The sequence below is a fragment of the Chinchilla lanigera genome, unplaced genomic scaffold (assembly GCF_000276665.1).
Source record: "Chinchilla lanigera isolate Chin_1 unplaced genomic scaffold, ChiLan1.0 scaffold00015, whole genome shotgun sequence".
Classification (NCBI taxonomy): Eukaryota; Metazoa; Chordata; class Mammalia; order Rodentia; family Chinchillidae; genus Chinchilla; species Chinchilla lanigera.
The window spans coordinates 1565358-1577110 of record NW_004955416.1 but is presented as its reverse complement, the minus strand read 5'-3'; the positions used below and the strand labels follow the sequence as shown (position 1 = coordinate 1577110).

At 39.2% G+C, this 11753-nt stretch overlaps 1 protein-coding gene and 1 pseudogene across 6 annotated transcripts in view; one reads left to right on the top strand and one right to left on the bottom strand.

The window, feature by feature from the left end:
- Fmn1 (formin 1) overlaps positions 1–11753 on the bottom strand; it is a 408229-nt gene that overhangs the window by 196915 nt on the left and 199561 nt on the right. The window lies entirely within an intron of this gene.
- Positions 4191–5201, top strand: LOC102025787 (annotated as a pseudogene).

Genomic DNA, 11753 nt, shown 5'->3' with positions numbered 1-11753 from the left:
AACATCATAGCACAGCAATATATGTGCACCTATGTTCATAGCAGCACAATTTGTAATTGCTAAATTGTGGAAGCAACTCAAATGTCCATCCGCCAAGGATTGGATAAGAAAATTGTGGTACTTATATAATGAAATATTACACAGCTATGAAGAAAGATAAACTCGGGGCTTTTATAGATAAATGGTCACAACTACAGACCATACTCATAAGTGAAATAAATCAGACCTGCATGTGCAATCACTGCATTGTCTCAGTAGTGTAAAACATGAAAGAGTTAATAAAAACTCAGAGGTATGATAGACATTGTGAAATGATAGGAAAACACTCAAGGGTAAAGGGCAACTGGGATGTGGGAAAAGAGAAGGCAAAGAAGGAGAAATTTTGTATGTATGTTTATACAGGATAGTTAACATAGTTGTTCTGCTGTCTTCTATTCTTTGCTGAAAGAAACTGTCAATGAGTCCTTGACTGATCAATATTGCATGTCTCTATCTGTTTTCATGAGAAACCACTTTGAAGATATCAATATATAATACAATAAGCACTGTTAATTTCCTACCACTTTGTAACTCTGTATTGTTTGTACTGTTCTTTCGCTATTTTGTAAAAGCTTGTCTGTCTGTTAATGTTTTCCTTCTTTTATTTTTGAAATTAAAAAAAAAAAAAGAAATTGGGAGCACAACACCTATGCTGAACTATAGGCTTTTAGGCATGTTCAGGTGGTGGTAGCCTTAGAGAGTAAACATATCATGGCAAATAAAACTTCATCTTTCTTTTACATAAATCGCATTAGGTAGCATCCATGTATCATGACAATGCACACCATACTAACACTGTATCTTACAATAAAAAGCCAGGACAACATTTACATATAAGACACAGTGATGTTTCTGCTGTGATTTTTTTTCAAGCAATTTTTATTTGATTGGTTGGGGTTTCTTGTTGTTTTGGTTTTGGTTTGGTTTTTTTTTTTTATGTTTACAAAGAAAAGCACTTGCATTTGCCTTCATTCTGCCACCTCCTCAAAATAAAATCTCCCACTGTGCCCTCTGACATGTCCCAAAGGGTGTGGAGTTGACGAGTGTCCTCTGCATCTCTATCATGCTCTGTCTATGTTGTTAGAAACTCTAATTTAGGTTGCCACTCTTGTACTGAAAGTGTTCACATCTTTAGGTTGCCACTCTTGTACTGAAAGTGTTCACATCAACAGCGAATGGCTTTCCTAAATTACCCAACATGGTGGCCAACTCGATTTCCTTTGGAACTCTACAAGGCTCAACTTGAAAATGTCCTCTTCATTTCTCGGATAGAACAAAATCTTGGTCTTCTTGTTACCTTTGATATTATCCTGCCTATTATGTTTCCTTCTTGTCTTTCTTCCATCTTTTAAATGTGTCAACTTTATGAGAACTCTCATTTCTGTCTCTTTTGTTCATTTTTTATTTGTTTAGTAGGAACTGTTGAATCGAGTTTTCCAGTGTTCCCACTCATTTCTCAGAAATTCCTAAATTATTGTGTCCCTAACTACTGAGTTCATCTAGCAAAAGGAAAAGAAGGGAGATGGAACTGTAACTATTGATTAGTTCCCACACAACCTGTTAATTACACAGATACTCTGATTTGCATGATTATTACTATTATTCCTCATTGAAGTCATAGCTAGCAAGTACATAGCTGACTGTGACAAGTTCTTTCCAACAGATCTCATGAAAATCTACCAATTCTAAGTCCAAAGTGATAGGTCCATGTCATACAGACATGGTAAGTTGTTTGGCTTAGTGATTCCTCCAAATTATTACTTTATAATATGTACAAGGCACAGCTGAGGATCAACAATTGAACTGACTCCAAATGAGTCAAAATAAACATTCTACAACAAAGGCATCAATATTTCCATCACTGAATGAGCTTTTATTTGGTAAGAATTTTTATAGTTCTAGATATATTTCCATTCCAATGTCAACAAGGAAACAATGAAGGTGTTTTATTGCATGTGTGTTCAAGTGCGATGAGTTATTTCAATACTCGTTCACCAAGACAGACTCCAAGTGAGGGGAGGCGGGTCATGCAGATGCCTTGAGCAATGCAAAGAGTCTTGAAGAGCACCCTGGGTGATGTGGGTGACAGATTTATTCTGTGTGGTAGACAGGCTCCTTGAGTTTCTGTAGAAAAGCAAAGAAGCTTACCAAAGACCCGCAGTTTGGATCTCTCTAGGAAGTCAGTGGTGGCAAACCATGCTCCACATGCCGCAGCAGGCATGCGGAGCCCTCTTTGTCGGCACATGAACTACGTGTATGAGTTTTGTTTTGTTTTGTTTTGTTTTGTTTTGTTTTGTTTTCTAAACTAAAACCTCAGTACTCAGGTTTCATTGCAATGGTGGCACTTCATAATAAATAAGTGGGTTTGGGGTTGCAGTTTGGGCGCTAGGTCTCTAAAAGGCTCACCATCACTGATCTAGGAAGAGGCAGAAATATTTCCAGAGCTGTTTGCTTCCCATAGAATTCTTGCAGCTGAGGACATATTTGGGCCAACAGTGTGCAATCTGTAAAGAGTATCCATGGCACTTAAACTCATGTGCTTGAAACAAGAAGGAGGCCCCAACTAGCGATGTTTCTGACTAACAAGAAAATTCTAAAATTCCGCAGAGAAGGTTCCCTGACCACAGAGCATCAATACCAATCATTTTTAAAAACAGCTTTGGCAAAGTGCCACACCAATTTACTTGAACTCACAAGGATGTAATGTAACATTTAAAAACAGATTTTTCTTTGTGTAAACATGGACTAGGAAAAATGTAAATCACCTATCTAGGTTTATTTTTTTAAATAGGGATTTTAATTATATATTTATAAATCTAGGGTGTTCAATGCTTTAAATACTTAAAATAATAAGTGGGATCTGGCAGAACATTTGCTCTGATTACTAGATGTTTAATGATACTTGGAACATCAAAATGTATAAGAAATTACACTCCAGTAAGATGCAGACAAAATAACTTGGAAAGAATCAGATCTCATTTTGACTTGACTCTTTTCTTCTGGAATATAGACAAAGCACATTCTTCTTGACCTCCCCACCCCCTTCCGTTAAACTGTATTACTTTTGACTGATACTCATTGTCCATAATTTGTGCTTTTTGAAAGAATAGTTGTTACAAGACCAGTTTTTTCCCAGTAAATGTAAGATATGAATTTAAATCAGCCTTATCTCTTAACTGATTGAACCTGAAATTTATAAAGTATTTTCAAAATAAATCTTTAACTACTCTATGCAAAGTGTGTCACTTCAAATTTACTTTGACAGAGGGTTATAAATAGCTATAATTTTTCTCCATAGCAATCTACTTTAAATGTGATAGCTGCACATATTAATAATGTGAAAAGACAGGGGCAGTATTACCTGAAAGCTCATACATAATTCCTTCACAAGTCATTCACAGGTTAATAACTGCACAGGTTAATGATGATAGAGTGTCAGCTGTATAATGTTTTGTCAAACCATACGACTGCTGTAGTGTTTCATGCTATTGACATACTGCTGCTTCAAGGAATATGTTTGTCAGCTATAAGAGATAACATTTGCCAGTTTTGTGCCATGCACCCTTAATGAAAAACTGAACTGGCTCAAATATCCATGTCAGTTGTCTCCTCTAAATAGTTACAAACTACTTATACTCTAAATATTTAGATTACTAGGAATTTCAACATGGACCATCACCTCTCCTCCACTGCACATCAGAGCAGCAGAAGACTTCCTGATTGCATGTCCTTAAACACAATATTAATGCAACATATGAAACTTATTAGGATGGTTGAGGTGTTTGAAAGAAAGGAATTTTGATTTTTATAAAGATTGGCATGAAGATTTTTCTTTGTCCAAGCTTGCTTTCAGAAATATACCCCATCTCAATTCTACTTGTCACAAAACACACACACACACACACACACACACACACACAGAAACAAAAGTCAAATTCCTACTTTCTTTGGAATTCATTCCTTGCATTAGTCTTTTATATACTTTTCAGATTTTCAAATCAATGTAGCAACGGGAAGAACAAAAGTATAGAATTTAATCCAAATATGTCTGTCTTTGTGAGAAATACTTAATAGTTTAATACTAAAATATGGAAGAGGCTCTCTGCTCCTGTGCGCCCGCCGACAGCCGTTCTTCCCTAGCAGTACCAGCCGCGATCCAGACATGATGGTGAAGGTCGGAGTGAACGGATTTGGCAGTATTGGACACCTGGTCACCAGGGCTGCTTTTAACTCTGGCAAGGTGGACATTGTGGCCATCGATGACCACTTCATTGACCTCAACTGCATGGTCTAAATGTTCCAGTACGATTCCACCCACAGCAAGTTCCATGGCACCGTCAAAGCTGAGCATGGGAAGCTCAGCATCAACAGAAAGGCCATCACCATCTTCACGAGATCCCACCAACATCAAGTGGGGTGATGCTGGCACTGAATACGTGGTGGAATCCACTGGTGTCTTTACCACCATGGAGAAGGCCAGGGCTCACTTGAAGGGTGGTGCCAAGAGGGTCATCATCTCTGCCCCTTCTGCCAATGCCCCCATGTTTGTGATGGGTGTGAATCATGAGAAGTATGACAACTCCCTAAAGACTGTCAGCAATGCTTCCTGCACCACCAACTGCTTAGCCCCGCTGGCCAAGGTCATCCATGACAACTTTGGCGTGGTGGAGGGACTCATGACCACAGTCCATGCCATCGCTGTCACCCAGAAGACTGTGGACGGCCCCTCTGGGAAGCTGTGGTGCAATGGCTGTGGGGCTGCCCAAAACATCACCCCTACATCCACCAGCACTGCCAAGGCTGTGGGCAAGGTCATCCCAGAGCTGAATGGGAAACTCCTGGGCATGGCCTTCGGCGTGCCCACTCCCAACATGTCAGTGGTGGATCTGACCTGCCGCCTGGAGAAAGTGGCCAAATATGATGACATCAAGAAGATGGTAAAGCAGACGTCAGAAGGGCCCCTCAAAGGCACCTTGGGCTACACCAAGGACCAGGTTGTCTCCTGTGACTTCAACAGTGACACCCGCTCTTCTACCTTTAACGCTGGGGCTGCCATAACCTTCAATGACCACTGTGTCAAGCTGATTTCCTGGTATGACAATGAGTTCAGCTACAGCAAGAGGGTGGTGGACCTCATGCTCTACATGGCCTCCAAGGAGTAAGCAGTACCCCACCACAACCCAGCGAGACCAGAGGGAGAGGCCTCGCTGTACAAGTCACTGCCCCACTCAGTCCCAGTACTGAGAATTTCCCCTCAGCTTCTATCCCTGGACCCCTGGAGAAGGAGAGGGGCCTAGGGAGCCCTGGCTCATTGCACACCACCAATAAAGCCCACTCTACCCAAAAAATAAATAAATAAATTATTTAATTAAATTAAATAAAATGTGAACGACATAAAGGGGAAAACATCTGTCTGTCTCTGAGTATGATTAGTTTTAAAGATTATTATGGGAGTTTTCAAGGCAAAGTTCTCCAGAAACATGCAGCAAAATTCTCTACATTCTCAGAAATGATGTTTATAAAAATCCTTTGCTACAGATGGTACTTGATTCCAGGTTTGGGGGAAAATATATAAAACTGTCTTAAGAGGTACTCCTGACAGAGCAGCCACCCTCTCCATTGTTCTTATGTAATTAGGTGGTTAGTGAATAAGGAATGAGGGACACTGCAGGAATCCAAGGTTGGTTTGAGTCTAAGTCACAATGGAACAGAGTCAACCTGGACACTTATTTAGAGCTCACAGATCTAGAAAATTTTCATCTGAGAATTATGAAATAATCTATCTAGTTATTTAGAAGGATGCCATTTTTAACCTCACAGAGATAAAGAGAAAGAAGGAAAGTATAGAAAACCTTCTGACCTTAAAAAGCAATAATTTGAAACTGAATTATTTGAAAGGTGTGGGCTTATTATCTTCCAATTGACTTGTAGGCTCCTTACAGAAATATATTCAAGGGGCTGGGGATTTAGCTCAGCGGCAAAGTGCCTGCCTGGCAAGCGCAAGGTTGTGAGTTCGGTTGCCGGTACCAGAGAAACCCCCCACCCCCAAAAAAGAAATATATTCAATTTTATTCACGTATCTGAAGATTTTGGTTTTAAATATGGTGCTTTAAACTCAGTAAATTCTCTCCATTATAGGCAACAGGGTGGGCTTTCTGTACGTCAATTATATTATAGTTTGCATTTTCTCCATCTTTGGTAGGACAATTTTCATATGGCAGAATGATGGAGCATGGATTGGGAAAAGACCTGACTTTTAGTCAGGATGCTTACAGCAGCTGTCTACATGGTCTTGGGCTTTAGTAAATCTCAAGGAGAGGCTGATGTTTCAGGCTGGAACAAACCTTGTTCCTACTAGTAAGAGGTCACCTTTCTTAGATGAAAAGAAAAGGTTGCAAACCATTAAGCTAGATTCTATTAGTTCTTTCAGCTTTTAGTTCCTCATTTAAAATTGAAAGCATTTACAAGTGATCACAAGTTCAGCTAAGTTCATGTTGCACTTACCAGAATAAATACAAGTGATCACTCATTATAAGCAGTCAAACACGCAACATTTGATAATCATCATCTAAGATGACCAGAAACCATAAGTACTGTTCTCCCAGTGGGAAATCATAAAATGACAAAAATGTTTTTAAGAGTCATCTGGAAATATACTTTTCCCACTACAGTACTCCTTTGTCTCTGAATTTGAAAAATACTACCTATAAAGTCATTTTGGCTTAAATCTAGTTTCCACTATGGAGAGAAAAAAAAAAGAAAAACCAAACTGTTGTTCATTTATGCACGAGGGCCTGAGTTACTATAATGGCAAATTCAACAGTTTTCTGTTAATTGAAGGCTTAAATCCTTCCTGAGCATAGCCCTGGGTGTGGAAGGCCATGGAAGGGACCTCTGATTTCATGACTATAATATAATAAAAAGCCTGTGATATGTCCAACCCCAGTATGAAGAGTCCAAGAGTTCAGAGGAGGGAGGCATAGGAAATGAGAAATGATTTTATATACAATCAGAAACTCTTACTAGGCTCAACTGATTGGCAAATGTAGAATGTCAGATGGAGCACAATCTAAGTGAAAGAAAAGGTTTGGTAACAGGGAAAGTATAGACAAGATGTGGGTAAGAGGATAGCATAGAGAAACAGAAGGAGAGAAACTAATGCATCAGCAGTTGGTTTTAGAAGGTCGTAAGTACCACCCGAAAGACCTATATTTAACTTGCTAGGTAGTAGTGAGCATTAGAGATGTTTAAAAGAGAATAACAGGGGCTGGGGATTTAGCTCAGCAGCAAAAGCGCCTGCCTGGCAAGCACAAGGTTGTGAGTTCGGTTCCCGGTACCGGAGAAAAACCAAAAAAAATAAATAAATAAAAATAAAAGAGATTAACAAATCTAAGTAACTTATGATGGTCTGAATAAAGCTACAGTAAGGACTTAAAGTAGGATGATGGCACCAGGGTGTGAAGAGTGAATCTATGTAGAGCTAAACTTAACCTAATTTGGCAATCTAATAGACACAGAAGCTGAGGGTACAGGAGTTGTCAATAATGCATTTTGAGACTTTTGACTTAGACTTCAGAAGAAGAGTGGAAACTTACCTATATGGCAGTTAAGAAAAGAGACTAATTTAGGGGCTGGGGATTTAGCTCAGCGGCAAAAGCGCCTGCCTGGCAAGCACAAGGTCGTGAGTTCAGTTCCCGGTACAGGAGAAAAACCAAAAAAAAACCAAAAAAACAAAAAAAAAAGAGACTAATTTATATTGCATTATCTTGTGCGTGGGGAGAATCAGGAGACATAATATGGTGAAATATATGTAATTGGCAAAATATGTTTTTTCTGGTGGCCTGGCTTTGGAAATTTTAAGATTGAGACACTAAGAACATTTTCTAGCACAGTTGCGCACAAACAGATGCAAATGTAGAGTTGGAACTTTGGGGAAAGTTTGAAGCCAAGTAAATAGATCTGTGAAGCCCTAAAATAAACTTGTAGCAATAACTGAAATCTCTAATTGACTAACGGTCACTTTTTGAGGGTCACATGTACGATACAGCAAAGGCAGGACTGAGAGGGAAGGAAATATGACAAAGAATGACACTCAGAAGAAGAAGAAAAGAAAGGGGAGGACTTACTCTCTTGGGTGATGTTGGAGGAAGTGGATTTCAAAATCAAGCCTGACAAAGACTAAGAGAGGATGTCCAATAACATTTGAGGTACTTCACCTCTGGTCTTAGGAGCAGTTTCAGAGGAATTATAATGGAATCAAGTGGTCAAAGAAAATGCTACATGTACTTAATGTTCAAGAACTTGGCCAACAAGAGGAGGGCTACAAGCTCAAGGAGGCAGCATGAGTGAAGGAAGAAATTCTGACATAAAGAATGGCTGCATTTATTAATTAAAAGTGAGATATCAGGTGGAAAAGTATCAGGCATCTTAATTTCTTTTCCTAAGATCTGGGGGGTGGGGGACAAAGCTAAAAACCAAACACAGAATGAATAAAGGTATTAATAGGCTCTCATTCGGCTAGTCTCAAAAGGAATGTCCCCTCTTTCTCCCTAGATCTAATTCTGCCCCCTGAGTCCTCAATTTCACTATCTTCCATATTTTGGGAACATTTTCTCATCAATTTACTCCTTTCTACCTAGTTTCCCACTTTAACCTCTAAGGTCTCCTGTAAAAATCCTGCTTTATTCAACTCGGGCTGGTTTCCTGCATAATCTACATTCAGCGCATTTCCATTCTTATTGCTGGCTAGAAACTTCACACATATTATCACACATATTCTGAACAGTGCCATGGATTGTCCAAAACCACAATCCTAGGAAATGTCAGGGCTCTGACTGGAGGATAGGTCTTCTGACTGAAGCCCCGTGCCCTTCCTCCTGTGCAGATCCATCTCGTGATACTGACCAAGATCCAGGCAGGAGACTCTTATTTCTGGCTAAACATTACAAAGTACCTGGCTTCTGTCAGAGAGCTAACTTTAAATGGCTGCAATAGTTTGATAAACGGTGTGAAAATTTTATGGTTCTTCCGTCAGACACCATGATTTATTATCACATAATGCACAGTTAGAAGAACCAAAAGAAATCATCCCACGAGGGCAAACAATGTGGAGGCAGTAGCCCTTTGACACTCAAAGGCCACAGGCGTTATATGGATCCAATAAGAAAGCTGCTTCTACGAGCAACAGAGCAACCTCTTGATCTTGCAAAATGTTTTTGGACACCTAAAGGCTCTTTTATTACTGTGGCTGATTAAAATGAAAAGCTTAAACGACTAAAATGTTCTTTTTGATGAGTTTTTGCCATGAACTATGGACCTTGTAGTCCAGTGGGATTCGAGCCCTTTGATCCTGGGCACTCACATAAATTCAGACTCATAAAACAACATTGGATTTGATTTTACTAGTGTGGCTGATGTTGCCAGATTTGTAACACAATCTTGTTTTCTCCCCTCCTTGATTTTTTAGCCCATCCACCATTGTTTTATAGCAAAAGGAAAAAAGGGAAGCAGTTTCAATTTGCTTTTGGCAGCCAAGCTTTACTTCTCCACAATCCTGGAATTTCACAGAAAAATCATGATACTGTATTATATTCAAGATCAAAATCAATGCTATTTTATGCACTGAAAATAAAACATCAAAACAAGAAACCCTTTTCTGTATCACAAAAATTACAGATTTTCACCACTGAAGATGGTTAGGAGATGATGCAGCTGAGAGCCCCAAAACATGGTTTAAAAAAGGGAAATTATGGGCAGAATTCCTAAATTTCCAGCAGGACTAACTAAAAATAAATTAGAAAACAAAAAGACTCCCAGGTTATTTCCTAATGAGCAGTAGATCATCAGTTTTCAAACTTTAAAAACAAACAAAAAACCCTAATATCTGTGGGAGAAATAAAATATTTAACCAGATATTTATTTAATGAAAAAGATACAATAAATACATTTAGATACTTAATTCATTGCTCTTCCTAATGTCCCAGTTATTTTCCAGTGTGTATATGTGTATCACACTGTCACATTCCTATGTCCTAAAAATGAAAGTTTTATCATAAAAGATCCCCAAATAAGGAAGAACATAAATAATTTTATAAAGATCTGTACTACAAAGATCAAACCAATCAACAGTGGGTAATAATTATTCATTTTTAATGGAGTAAAAGATAATTTGGGCTCTGTTAGAAAGATTAATGATGTATTTAGCCTATTATCTAGACCAGGGAACATTAATGTGAGTAAACCATTTTCACTGATTGTGTCATGAATTTTCTGAAGGCTATGAAAATGCTTACCAAGATTGTTCTTCAAGTGACACTGGACACAAAAGCGTTGTGAAATGTCTCAACTCTAATTTGGAAACAGTTTCCATAGAAAGCACGCTTCACCCTCCAGAGGCGATGTCTCAGGACACTTCAGCTGCGGTCCCTCAAGTCTCGCTTTGGGATCCAGGGATCATTTCAGAGCACGACCCTCCCGAGAAGTGCCATTCTAACACAAGTCCACCTCCTTGCCTTGTGATAGGAATATATTAGATTAAGCCACCTAAAAGTGCTGTGTTTTATAAGTCAAAACACATCAAATATCCGCAGTTTCATATAGTTCAGCTCATGAAGTCTATCAAGTTTGACAAAAACACCTTTTTAATGTTTTCTCAATACATTATTATGTTTACTTTTAGTGGATAAGGGACACTGAGTTCAGGTAAGAGAAAGGGATCTAGACAAAGCTTTCTCATTGCATGATCAGCTTCTAATACCTAGTGTGCACTCAGTTACTAGGTTACAGGCGCTGGAGGGAGACTCAAGCTGTGAACATTTACAGAGAAGCAATGGTGCCGGTGCTGGGAGCTTCAGCTTTAGCAGAAGCACCTGTCAGCACTAACTGAACATCAGTGCTCATAGTTAGAGAGTGGATTCCCTCATGCCCTACCTCTGTCACACCCACCGGCACCTCCACCTGGGTGACTGAGAAACTGTCAGCTGTCCTCCCCAGGCTCCTGCTGGGCCCTCAGCTATCCTCTACACCAGCAGCCAGGAAGGACTTTGGGAAATGCAGATCTTCTCAAATCACATATTCCTGGGTCAGAATTCATCAGTAGAGTCTCACTGTCCTGAGGATGAAAGTGGGAAACTTTAGAAGATCTGCAAAGTATCCTACCTTCCTCTACTGCAGTGTTTTCCAAACGCTAGGCCACAATCAGTAGGGCAGCAAATAGCACATCAACTTGTACTTTTGTCAGCAGCATTTCTCCGTGTATATTTTTTCTGTGAAATGAACTATGATGAAGGAGTTTCTTTTTTCCTTGTATATTTAAGGCAAAACCCAATGTAAAACTAGAAGGCTATTTCAAGTGTTAAAAGAAAATCTACCTGGTGGTTAAGAAAAAAAGGGTCAAGCTGACCCCCAGTGGTGAGACTGGGTATGGATTTTAAAATAAATGGAAAATTCCTAGATTATCTACCCCACAGAACCACATGGCTATCTCACAGATATTTCTCAACACTCTGTTTACTCTGTATATATGTAGCAAATAAAGGTTTTTATATTTTGTATTAAGACAAAGCGAACAGAACTGTATTACACAGACTCCTGCAGCCTCTCTATAGACTATACAAGAAATTGCCACCCATTTATGGCAATCAGAAATCTGAGGTTTCACAAATCTCATAGTAGAGATCTAAGACCTGAAATCAGAACGTTCCATTAACAGCACA